Source organism: Lepidochelys kempii, chromosome 4 (genome assembly GCF_965140285.1).
Source record: "Lepidochelys kempii isolate rLepKem1 chromosome 4, rLepKem1.hap1, whole genome shotgun sequence".
Lineage (NCBI taxonomy): Eukaryota > Metazoa > Chordata > Testudines > Cheloniidae > Lepidochelys > Lepidochelys kempii.
Window position 1 is genome coordinate 97,730,310 of NC_136383.1, and position 12,854 is coordinate 97,743,163.

A 12,854-nucleotide genomic window follows, 5' to 3' on the forward strand; every position below is an offset into this window, starting at 1 on the left:
CATGTTTTGGCATGCCCTCTCATATACAATGTATCCAGCATGTCCCCTTATACAACGCTATACTTATACAACGTTATACTTCCACACTACAAAAAGTGGAAAATTGGATGAATTGCTAAGAAGGGGTACAAAAGAATAGAACAAGCATGTAGCAACAAAATCAGAAAGGCTGAAGCACAAAATGAGCTACACCTAGCAAAGGACAATAAGAGGAGGCTCTCTAAATACATTAGGACCAACAGAAAGACCAAGGGAAATGTATGTCCTCTACTTAGCAGAGAACGAGAGCTAATAACTGATGACAAGAAGACTGAGGTTGTAATGCCTATTTTGCTTCAGACTTCACAAAAAAGGTCAGTCGTGACCAGTCATTTAACACAATATTAACCACAACAGGGAAGGAATGCAAGCCAACATAGGGAAATAACAGCTTAATGAATATTTAGATTAGTGAGATGTATTCAAGTCAGCACACCCTGATGAAATGCATCCTAGGGTACTTAAGGAATCAGCTGAAGAAATCTCGGAACCAGTAGCAATTATTTTTGAGAATTCAGAGAGGATGGGTAAAATCACAGAGGACCGGAGAAGGGCAAACATAATGCCTATCTTTAAAAAGGGGAACAAAGAGGATCCAGGGAATGATAGACCAGTCAGCCTAACTTTGATATCTGGAAAGGTACTAGAACAAATTATTAAACAATAAATTTGTAAGCATCCAGAGGATATTAGGGTTATAAGGAAGAGTCAGCATAGGTTTGTCAAAAACAAATCATGCCAAACCAACCTAATTTCCTTCTTTGACAGAGTTATTGGCCCAATGGATGGGGGGAACCATTAGATGTGATGTATCTTGATTTTAATAAGGCTTTTGATACAGTCTCACATGACAATCTCATAAGCAAACCAGGAAAAAACAGTCTAGATTAAATTACTGTATGGTGGGTGCACAACTGGTTGCAAGACGGCACTCAAAGAGTAGTTATAAGTGCTTTGTTGTCAAACTGGGAGAGCATATTTAGTGGGGTCCCGCAAGGGTCAGTCCCAAGTCTGATACTATTCAATATTTTCATTAATGACTTGGATAATGAAGTGCAGTAAGCTTATAAAATTTGCAGATGACACCAAACTGGGAGGGATTGCAAGCACTCTGGAGGACAGGACTGAAATTCAAAATGACCTTGACAAATTAAAGAATTGATCTGAAATCAATAAGAAGAAGTTCAGTAAAGACAATTGCAAAGTACTACATTTATGAAGAAAAAAATCAAATGCACAACTACAAAATCCTGCTTAAAAGAATTTGGGGGTTATAGTCGATCACAAACTGAATGAGTCAACAATGTGATGAAGTTGGAAAAAAGGCCAATATCATTCTGGGGTGTATTAACAGGAGTGTCATATGTAAGACCCGAGAGATAATGGTCTCACTGTACTCAGCACTAGTGAAGCCTCATCTGGAGTACTATGTTCAATTCTGGGCGCCACAGTTTAGGAAATATGTGGACAAAGTGGAAAGAGTCCAGAGGAGAACAATAAAAATGATAAAAGGTTAAGAAAACCTGATGTGTGAGCGAAGGTTAAAGAAACTGGACATATTTAGTCTTGAGAAAAGACCTAGTAATAGTCTTCACGTTTGTTAAAGGCTGTTACAAAGAAGACGGTGAACAATTTTTCTCCATGTCCACTGAAGGCAGGACAAGAAGTAATTTGCTTAATTTGCAACAAGGGAGATTCGGGTTAGATTTTAGGAAAAACTTTCTAACTATTAAGCTCTGGAATAGGCTTCCAAGGGAGGTTGTGGAATCCCCTCCTGTGATTGTTGTTGCCTGGGGAGGACCACACTGAGATTGCTCAATCAGGGCAAACTGAAAAGAATGATGCAGATGATCCCCAAAACTGGTGGTTATTCTAGTAATTAGATTCACCAATCCAGAAATAAAACAGCTTCTGCAATAAACTGGTTACCCCAAAGCCAAAAACAGTTCCCTTAAAGCAATCCAGCCTTGTGCTCCCACCCAGAAAGCTAAGTCAAATATGAGGAGGATTACTGAAAGTCTTGTTCATCAGAAAGTTCTACCAACCCCAGGGGATTGGACACATTACCCACCAGGTCACTCAGTATTTCAGATATTACCCAAATATATGCTTTCAGCCAATTCTTATTAACTAAACTAAGATTTATTTAAAAAGAAAAAAGAGAAAGTATTGTGGTTAAAAGATCATTATACATAAAGATATGAATAAAGTCTTAGGTCAGCTTCATACAAGCAATAGTGAGCTACTGAGTAGCAAAAGTTCTTTCCAGAATCAGTTCATCAGGCTATAGTCCAAATATGCAGTCCATATATAGACTTTGTTCTAATTCTTCTATGAGAATCATAGAATATCAGGGTTGGAAGGGACCCCAGAAGGTCATCTAGTCCAACCCCCTGCTCGAAGCAGGACCAATTCCCAGTTAAATCATCCCAGCCAGGGCTTTGTCAAGCCTGACCTTAAAAACCTCTAAGGAAGGAGATTCTACCACCTCCCTAGGTAACGCATTCCAGTGTTTCACCACCCTCATAGTGAAAAAGTTTTTCCTAATATCCAATCTAATATCCTAATCCTAATATCCAATCTAAACCTCCCGCACTGCAACTTGAGACCATTACTCCTCGTTCTGTCATCTGCTACCATTGAGAACAGTCTAGAGCCATCCTCTTTGGAACCTCCTTTCAGGTAGTTGAAAGCAGCTATCAAATCCCCCCTCATTCTTCTCTTCTGCAGACTAATCAGCAGGGTAATCCAAACTGGAGCTGGAGACCTCAGTTTTGAGACTCAAGCTTCTCCTAACCAAGCTTAAGCAGATCTAAGATACAGGACTGCGACCCTAGCATTCTTTTATAGATCTGTGGAAGTCTATTGATAGCCTCTTGATAGCAGGTATTCTTTGGGTGAAGAATAGTGGCTTTGAAGTAAAACCTATTTTCTATGTATACACAGGTACTTAGCTGCATTCATCTGCATAAGATAATATCCTTTAATCAGTTCCTAGACAGTTTACTAAACTTCAAAGAGAAATACAGTCAATGATGTTATTAAACCCAAGTTTAATCTAAATGTTAATATTCCCTTTTGATCTCTGAATCAACAGAATATAGTAACAGACAGGAACCGTCTGGTTACATTAACCACCTCTAACAAGATATGGGTAAACACAGACAAATACAATCACTATTTTCTTCTAATTCTCTAACAGTACAAGTCTACATTTCAAAGCTCTAGTCTATCTAACATGGCTTTGTTAGTTATTTATAAGGAATGGCCCTAATTTGTCTTTAAAAGGTAGAATTTGGGTCATTGGGTCAAGTTGCTTACCCCTTTCTGGCTCAGTGTCACACCACATCCACATCCACATCATTGGAGGTTTTAAAAACAGATTGGAAAACACTTGTCAGGGATGATCTAGGTTCACTTGGTCCTGTCTCAGCGCAGGGGGCTGGACCTGATGACCTCTCAAGGTCCCTTCCAGCCCTACATTTCTCTGATTCTAAGAATTCTTGTGAAGCGTGACTGCAGATGCCAATGAATTCTTCAATGGACACAAAACATACGCAAAGTAAGCTTGGTCAAATCTAGACCTTTCTGGGTGGTCATCTGCATTTCTAGCCTTTTACCATCTCGAAAAATAAATGCAGATAAGCTGCATTTGCCACATAAAAGACACTGCAGTTGATTCATCACCTTGTGATAATCAGCTATTCGCTGAGTAAATGACTCAATGAACACAGAATTTCCTCTTCAACTTGTATCTTATCAGATTCCTTATCCTGAGGAGTGTATCAGAAACTCAGAGTGTTCAACCTTTTCATCAACTTCATACACCATTAAATAGATATGCAAAAAAAAATTCAAAATCTTCAATGACACAATGAGTTACATTATATAGCCATGGCTAGATTCATCCAAAGTTAATCTGCAAGCTTCAGTCGGCCTCTTTTTATTAGGCAGTCCACTGTAGCCTTTGGCACTAGATTCTAAAATATTTAAAAGCTTGTTTCTTAACACCTCTCTTTCCTTGTTTCAATCTTGCCTTATTATTGAGGGATCAAACATATCCATATGTTTGTAATGCTCTCTCTTTGAAGAGTAGTTCTTTACATTGCCGGTATTGGTGTCTACACTGCAGCTGGGAGTGAGCTTCCCAGCCTAGGTAGACAGACTCTCGCTAAAAAGAGCAGTGTGAACATTGTGGCTCAGGCGAGTTCAGAGCCCAAGCTGCAGCCTGAGCCCCAACATATTTTTAGCACGCTAGCACAGGTCTGTCTTCCTGGGCTGAGAGGCTCACTCCCAACTGCTGTGCAGCTCACTCCCAGCTGCTGTGCAGACATACCTTATGGGGTGTGTGAGAGACACAAGAAACAAAAGAGGTAAAGGAGAAGGAGGATGAACAAGGAAAGAGTTGGTTCTATGACCATTCCAGCTGACAAAGAGAGGGACTGACAATTATAATCTGAAATATTCAGATGTATCAATACACATGTGCCTCAATAGTTTTACTGCTTTGAATGATTCTGTGGCTCAGAAGGCATACCACTCAAATTTCTATGTTGAAATTGTTTGAGTGTAATATGCTCCACCACCACCCGCCGCCCCCAAAAAGTCAAAATTATGTTTTCCTAGAATTATATAAGTAGTAATAAAGACAGTGGAACAATTTACATTTACTGTATAAAATGTGCACTGCTATTGATAACATGACAGAAGTTAAAACAAACACAGAGAAGGACCTGTTTCTGTAGTAATATCACAACATGAATGAGTTTTAGACAATATTGGAAAACTGATTTTCCCCTCAATATTTCTTTATCAAAGAACCAACATTGAAAATGGTTCTATTGTTCAAGCAAGTAGCAGCTGATCAATTTCCATTTTTAATACAAATAAGAAATCTTAATTTAATTGGAGATAACCCCTCAGTTTTTATTGCAACAATTCACTTTACAGTGACTTCAAACAAGACTAGATTCCTGCTTATATTAATGTTTTCAGTATTCTTTTACCACCTTGCTTTGTGCAGATGTCAAAGCTATGCTTTTTGAAAGTTACTTTAGCTTTCATCCAAAACAAAAAAGAAGAGACTCGTAAGCTAAAACCTGTCAGTATTACTTCAGTAATGAGATTCAACTGAGCTGTTAGTTCCTTTTCAACATAACCATTCCTCTCAGTGCAACAATTGCATTTACTGATTCAATATTAAAATATTTTGTTCTGTTTTTCCCACCCCTGATTAAACAGCTTCTCATTTAATGCTTGTTTACAAATTAAAATAGCTTTTTCTGTATTTTAAAAAGAATAAAAACACTTTATAGCAGTACAGGTATTTTTATATGAACCATGTTTTGAAGGAGAGAGCAAAGGAGATAAAGCCATACAAGACTATGTTCCAAATAACATTAAGGCTCTGAAATCCATAAAAGTAAATTCAGTTCAAACTGTTCAAGTGTTCCTCACTTACTGAGGGGATCTGACAATGTGTGGCACAACAAAAAAGGAAGGGATGGAATTTCAGTCTAACTTTGAAACTACTATTCTTTTGTGAGCTAGTCAACTCCATAACATTTGTAACATTCTGTACCTTGGGGGAGCACCCTATAACCCCCATATTCCTCATTTATATTATATTATATATATATATAAAAAATTGTGATCTTACATATAAAGCATGCCTTGTAAGGCATCAGGGGAAAGGTTATGATCTGTTGAAAGTCATTTCTCTATCCATATATGTATACCATTAATGCATATGCAATTATGAGAACTGTGTTTTATGGTTGTCACTAAAACATGCTGTAAGTTGGGGAATCAGCCAGATATTAGCTCCCCAGAGGCAACAGCAAGGTATGTAACCAACACCCACGCAGGGTGTCAATCAACCCATCAACCATCATTGTCCAGCAAGGAAGCTACAACGCCGTGACTCACCTGCATGAGGCCACACCAGGGGAATTTGCTCAACCTTGCCTGGAGACTCAGCAATGCCCACCCAGACATGCTTGGACTTGTGTTTTCCAAGCACATGGACTGAAGGTATAAAACAGACACCGTGGCCACGTGCTGGGTTGTTCTCCTTCGCCCACCTACACTGCAAGCAACAAGGACACTCTGAAGACTCCAACTGAGCGGACTGACCCAGATTTCAAGGGTGAAATCTGTGTACTATGAACTGCAATATCCCCAGAGGGCGGGGGGTGAGAAAAATTGCTTAATCTAGATGTTTCCCAGTCTAATAGGGTTGAGAGTTTAGATTGCGTGCTTATATTTTCTTTTCTTTTGGTAACTAACTCTGACTTTTTGCCTATCACTTAATATCACTTAAAATCCACCTTTTATAGTCAATACATTTGTTTTACTGTTTATCTTTACCTGTGAGTTTGTATGAAGTGTGTAGCAAATGTGCTCATGTTTGCAAAGGCTGGTGTATATCCACTTTCCACTGATGAGGTGGTGAACCAATTAATAAATTTGCACTGCTCATCTTGAGCAGTGCAAGACAGTGTATTCCTGGGGTGCAGTGCTGGGAGCTGGGGGGGATTGGGCTGGTGCCTTTCTCTATGTGATTCATGAGTGGCTCTGGATTCATGCAATCTAGCTGGGTGTGGGGCTCCACATGCGGTTGTGCTGAGTGATAAGAGCACCTGGAGGGGGTTGCTGCTGGTCACTAGCAAGGCTGGAGAGAGTTAAAGGGGCACAGTGGTCCCACAGTCCCAGGCTGCATCCCGGGGGAATCCTTCACAACGTTATTTGAGCACAGTTTGATGTTATAATAAAAAGATGTATAATAATTACCTATACTGTTTCTCTAGATGTTCATAGAGCCCTGTAGTTCCATTTGTTCTCCTCCTTCAAAATGTTCCAGGTAGATGAGAGAACCTAAAGGAGGAAAAACGCACATTAAAATAATTAATAAAAAAGTGAATGGTTGAAAAAACTGGACATAGGACTGTACCCACAACTAGCATGTAAAACTAACAGGTACCGTGGGCAAGTCTCAAAATACTCAAAATAGAATAAATTTAGTTCAATGAGAAATGTACTTAGTTTTCATCCCATGACAGCTGGTGTTGGAAAAGTGTTTTAAAAGAGCCAAGGTCAGAATTTTAGCATTTACATTATCAAAGGAATCTTTCTCTTAAAAGAGAGAGAGAAAAGGTCGTCAGGACCACCAGTGTTCTCCCCTGTTGTCTTTTAGAATCCACTGGCTCATATGCCCATGCTGATGCTGTTCAAAGAAGCATCAACCGAAGCCTTCAGCTATCATTGCTATCACTGGTCTCCTATGGTACAAGTTCTTTGGCTACCTTAGAAAATGATACATGGCTTTAAGCAGGGCTCTGCTAAAATAATGTATTAAGTCACGTACTTGGGTACTTGCCTTGAAATGGCCTATGACAGCATTTCTCAAATGCTGCCACTGTGGCCGCATGTGGCCACCAAGAGCTTTTCTTGAGGCCACAGCCTCCTGACCTGTGATTGGGTGGGAGGGGGCAAAGCAGTGGCCCCTCCCTCTCCCTGGTGCTCCTGGATGCACGGCCTTAGTGTTGGTTGCTGGGGCCACCAGCAGGGACTGGGCCCTGCCCACTTCTGGAGACACCTGGGGCACAATGCTCGAGCAGCAGGCAGCCAGTGAGTTCCCCACGTTCCCAGGTGCAGTGAGGCTCATGCCACTGGGCTCCAGCTGCATGGCAGCAGGCCCCATCCTCTGGACATGGGGCTTCAGGCTCCAGCCTCCCCCAGCCACCCACCCACCCCCATTGCCCCTGGCCTAACTGCCTCCCCCGATCTCCCATCCAGGGCTTAATTTGTCCCCAGGCTTGCAGGGCTGCTTAAATCTGCTGTGAAAAGTAGTACTTGTGTGTTTCTTAATATCACTTTTCACCACAGACATACTAACTAGCAATAAATAAATTACAATGATTTGGATGTGTGTATGTGCATATTTATTTGTTTTTCCTAAAGCTAATTAAGGATTTTCGGGGAAAGTGTGAGAGTGGCCACCAGCAAAAGTTGGTGGCCACACTCTGAGGCCACCAAATAATTTGTCCTGAGAACCCCTGGCCTAGGAGCATGATGCTTCAGTTCTGGGCTAACTAACTGTCAGACACACTGGAGGATTCAAAATTGTTTTAGGTAGTTCTGCAGGACCCAAGAACACTAAGCAACAATTGTGAACCTGATCTTTGCCCTTTCCCTAACCACGCACGAGTAAAGACCATCAAAAGACCACAGTCTAGGCATACCTTTAAATCACTGGGGAGAAAACAACATATGTAGTAACAAATTGCATTGATGGTATACAGAGCAAAAAGCAGGAGGAGGAAATTACAATGAGGGGAGTAACAGGGCCTGAATCCAATTTGGGTCAACATCCATAGCACGGTTACTCCTCAAGAGATAAGACACACCTGAAAGGGGACTAGAGAAAGCTCAGAATCACCTTGATATAGATGTACTAAAGGTACAGTGAAGACCTTTTTGAGTCTCAGTGCACATACACATTAAACACATTTGATTGTGTTTAAATATGATTAAATAGCCCACTAGGGTTTAAAACCATGACAAACTGACATAGGGCTGAATATGGCTTTCCTTATCTATGCTGACCTCAAAGTCATGGTCACTGGAATAAAAGACATTCCCCTCTTGTGGGGACCCAGAGCTCAGGCTCCAGTCCGAGCCCAAACATCTACACAGAAATTTGATAGCACCATATCCTGAGGCCTGCAAACCCGTCATCTGACCTAGGCTAGCTGCAGGCATTTAATTGCTATGTAGACATACCCTAAGGAATTTACAGAAAAATGGATAAATAAATGAGGTGCTCCCATGTTGACAAACATTGGTTCAAGATAAAACAGTCAGAAGCCCTGATGGTTCCCCAGAATTTCCTTATCAGATTAAAGTAAGTAAGGCACTGAACTCTGAATACAATAGAACAGTCTAGCACCCTCTTCAGGTTCTCCAGTGACTCATATCTTTGAAATCAAAGAGTTCTTGCCTAGTTGTGTGCTTGAAGCAAAAGATCCAAGAGTGGAAAATAAGAGACTACTTTATTTGGAGAAGCTATTTTTCTTACTCTTCTGAGGCCTGCTATGAAGACAATTCAGTAGGATACACAATACCTGTAATCACAGAATCATAGAAATGTAGGACTGGAAGGGGCCTCAATAGGTCATCTACTCAGTCCCCTGCACTCAACGCAAGACTAAGGAATAACTAAGACCATTCCTCAGAGGCATTTGTCTAATCTGTTCTTAAAAATCTGCAGTGACAGAGATTCTACAACTTCCCTAGGCAATTTATTCCAGTGCTTAATCACCCTGACAGTTAGGAAGTTTTTCCTACTGTCCAACCTAAACCTCCCTTGCTGCAGTTTAAGTCCATTGCTTCCTGTCCTATACTCAGAAGTTAAGAACAATTTTTTATCCTCCTCCTTGCAACAAACTTTTAGGTACCTGAAAACTATTATGTTCCCCTCTTAATCATCTCTTCTCCAGACTAAACAAACCCATTTTTTTCAATCTTTCCTCATGCTTCATGTTTTCTAGATCTTGAATCATTTTTGTTGCTCTCCTCTGGACTTTCTCTAATTTGTTCACATCTTTGCCGAAATATAGCGCCCAGAACTGGTGCCTACTTTTAAATGAGCTGCATGTGTGAGGAAAAGTACATTAATAATTAAGTTTTAATCTCATTTGAACTCATTTTCAAACTCATACACAAAATACACACATTTTTGCACATGCCTGACTTGTGTGCATACACTGCCCGATTCAACACCACAAATTAGGATTTACCTGCACAGAATTTTAGGTGTTTATATAGCCCTCATCACCATAGCAGCTGAGTGCTTCACAATGATTAACAGATTTTATCTTCAACATCGTAGTGAGGTAGGTATGTATTATCCTAATTTTACAGATGGAAATCTGAAGCACGGGGTAGCTTGAGTGACGTGCCCAAAGTCATACAGGAAATCTGTAACTGAGCCAGGACCTGAATTCAGGTCTACTGAGTCCAAGTTCGGTGTTTTCACCACAAGACTATCCTTCCTCCCAAAAGTGAAAATGAGTCAGACATGCCCAAAAGAGTGTATGCACAGGGTTTGATATGGGCTGCCTAGTTTAATAATAAAATATTATCAAATTGCTATATATCTAATGTTAAATTATGGTGGGATTTTTTAAAATGCTCAGTGTTGATTTAACTCTGCTACCATTGGAGTCAATAGTAAAGCTCCTATTGAGGTCAAAGGAAGCAGAGTTAGACCACTGACGAGCACTTTTAAAGAGATTACCCTTAAACTATTATCTGTATACAATATGAACACTTTCCAAAACCAGTTAAGAAATAAGTAACTGAATGATAGAGCTATAATTCCATGAAGGAGCTCTGAGTTACATCAAACCATGAGAGCGAAGCTCAAATCTGGCTATGGAATTATAGCTCCATAATTAAAAGTGGGCTTGTTTTCCATTCTACAATATATTACACACACCCCAGGATGACAGATCTGTGCACTGTAGACAAGGACTGTCTGCTGTCCTTTCCCTTGCTGTTGCCACTCCTGTCCTCTCAAAGGTCTGTTTTGGGGTTTGTTTTTTCAGGATAGCATTCCCTCCCACTCCAGTACCTTATCCTTCATAGTGTGGCTCTTGCCTCCCACTCCAATGAAAGCTTCATGGAGTGACTCTCATTGTGATTGCCTTTTCCCTGCCAGCTCTGACAACGATTTGGGGGGCAGGGAAAGGCAATTACCAGCAATTAGTTTAAATTTAGTTCACAGATGTAACATCAGATCTGTGAAATTGAAGATTTTGGAAGACAGGCTGCAGGATGCTTAATACTGCAGTCCACGTATTACAGGACAGTTCTGCACACCTAACAATCCCACAATTTTATCCATGAATAAAAGTTCTGGTTCTCCTCTCCTTGCAGCTTCTGTATTCCAAGAACAACTCACTGGTTCATTTAGTCTGGTATCTTACCTCTGGCAATGATGTGCTTGACTGAAAGAACGGTGATTATTTAAAAATCCTATTTGAAAATTTTGTGCTTATTATAGTTATTGAGTAACACCCAAGATTAATATAAGTGAAAGTAGCTAGCAAAATAAATTTATTTTTTACAGTTTATTTTCTTTGTGCATTTGACAGCACTTTGCATGTATTCACCTCTAGTTTCCCATTGTACAATGACTTATGGACTAGTTTTGCCAAGGTTCAATTGAGTAAAGTTACTCACGTGTTTGAGTAGTTCCATTGTCTTTACTTGACATTATCTGTAACTTTTGAACCTAGGCAGTGCAATTCTTATTCATGTGTGTCTAACTCTGAAAAAATGTGTCTATTACCCTTCAGCGTCAATATTAAAAAAGAAAATTGATGTGACCCTAGTAAAACTATAGACTTTCAGTTTGTACGTTGTTTTTTAAACCTCATGCGGGAATGCAGAACTAAATGATGATAAACTATCCAGTAAATTGCAAGAGAAGAAAAAAATTATTTAATTCTTAACAAATGCATTTTAAAGCCCCCCCGAGATGAATTATTTTCTTCATATGCCAAAGGGAGAACAAGTGTTCATGGAAACATCATGAGTCTGCAGTTTCTGCAGATGTTCTACTGTGACGGCTTTTTAGCTTGATAATCAGTATCTTTAATATATTAATGTTCATAAAATGAAAAATTTAACTAAACTTTATCCTTTGAGATCGATGAAGCACATATGATTCTAATTTGTTCTGGTCCCCATACTGTACCCATCACCATGGTATCCAATGGTCTAATAATATATCTTCTAGTCAAACTTGCAAGTCTTTGCATATAATTTTCCGAATTAAATCAAAAGGGGCAAAATTAAATTATATATGCTAGTAAATGTCACATTTCATTGACTATTCATTGAAGCCCTGGGCTCTAGCTTACCTGAAAGTGTTCTCTGTGTGACAAAGAAGCTTAATTTGAGTTGATTCTATGAATTTTCTAATGAAGCAGGCCATAAGATTTTAACTTGTTACAAAAATATAACTCTTCAACATAACAAAACAACCTATTTTAGTTTTCTTTAAGCAAGCTTAGGAATCAAACTGCAACAACATACATATGTAAGCAAGACTACATTCCCATCTTATGTACAAGAAAGTTAATTGTAGCAATGTGTAAATTATATGTCAAAGAAAAAAAGATTAAAATATATTTGATTATGATATGCTGACAACTGGAAATACTGCTCCTCAAAAATGCTGCTCCCCAAAAAACATAGGCTTTCCCTAAGTTTAAAAGTAAACGCACAAGGTAAATCATAAGATTAACCAGAGGTTCAGTAAGTAGTTAAGATCCTGCTGTAATCCACGCATCATTATCCACTTCCATAAAACACCAAGCAGAATTTTAAAAACCAACCTAAACTGTAATTATCAGTATTTAGATGTGGGCCCAGATCCTCAAAGGTATTTAGGTGCCTATCTACCTCTTTAGAAAACCAAGTCCACCTCTTGAGGCACCAATGACATTTTGAAAATCATCACTCAGCAGCTGCCTACCCTGCTAGGCACCCAAGTTTTCGCAGGGTAGCATTTGCAAAGCTACCAATGCTTTGATGCTACCCCACAGCTAACAAGCAGCTTTAAGCCCTATCTCAAGCTGAAGCCCCAGAGCAGAATTCTCAAGCTAGCTAGGGGGAACACCAGTCTCGCTAGTGGGGGCCCAATCCTGCAGGCATGCTCTGAGCACACTTAAGACCTGACACACCTCACAGCAGGAGGGCCAGATACAGAGCAACAATAGATGAAAGGGGAGCAGCACAGCACC

At 39.8% G+C, this 12,854-nt stretch overlaps 1 protein-coding gene across 2 annotated transcripts in view; it reads right to left on the minus strand.

Moving 5' to 3' along the window:
• Nucleotides 1–12,854, minus strand: part of KLHL5 (kelch like family member 5) — a 98,436-nt gene that overhangs the window by 80,749 nt on the left and 4,833 nt on the right. For both annotated transcript variants that reach the window (XM_073342275.2, XM_073342276.1), the window contains exon 2: nucleotides 6,832–6,915. The gene's annotated coding sequence lies outside the window, so the exon portion shown is untranslated. The remainder of the gene's footprint in view (nucleotides 1–6,831; nucleotides 6,916–12,854) is intronic.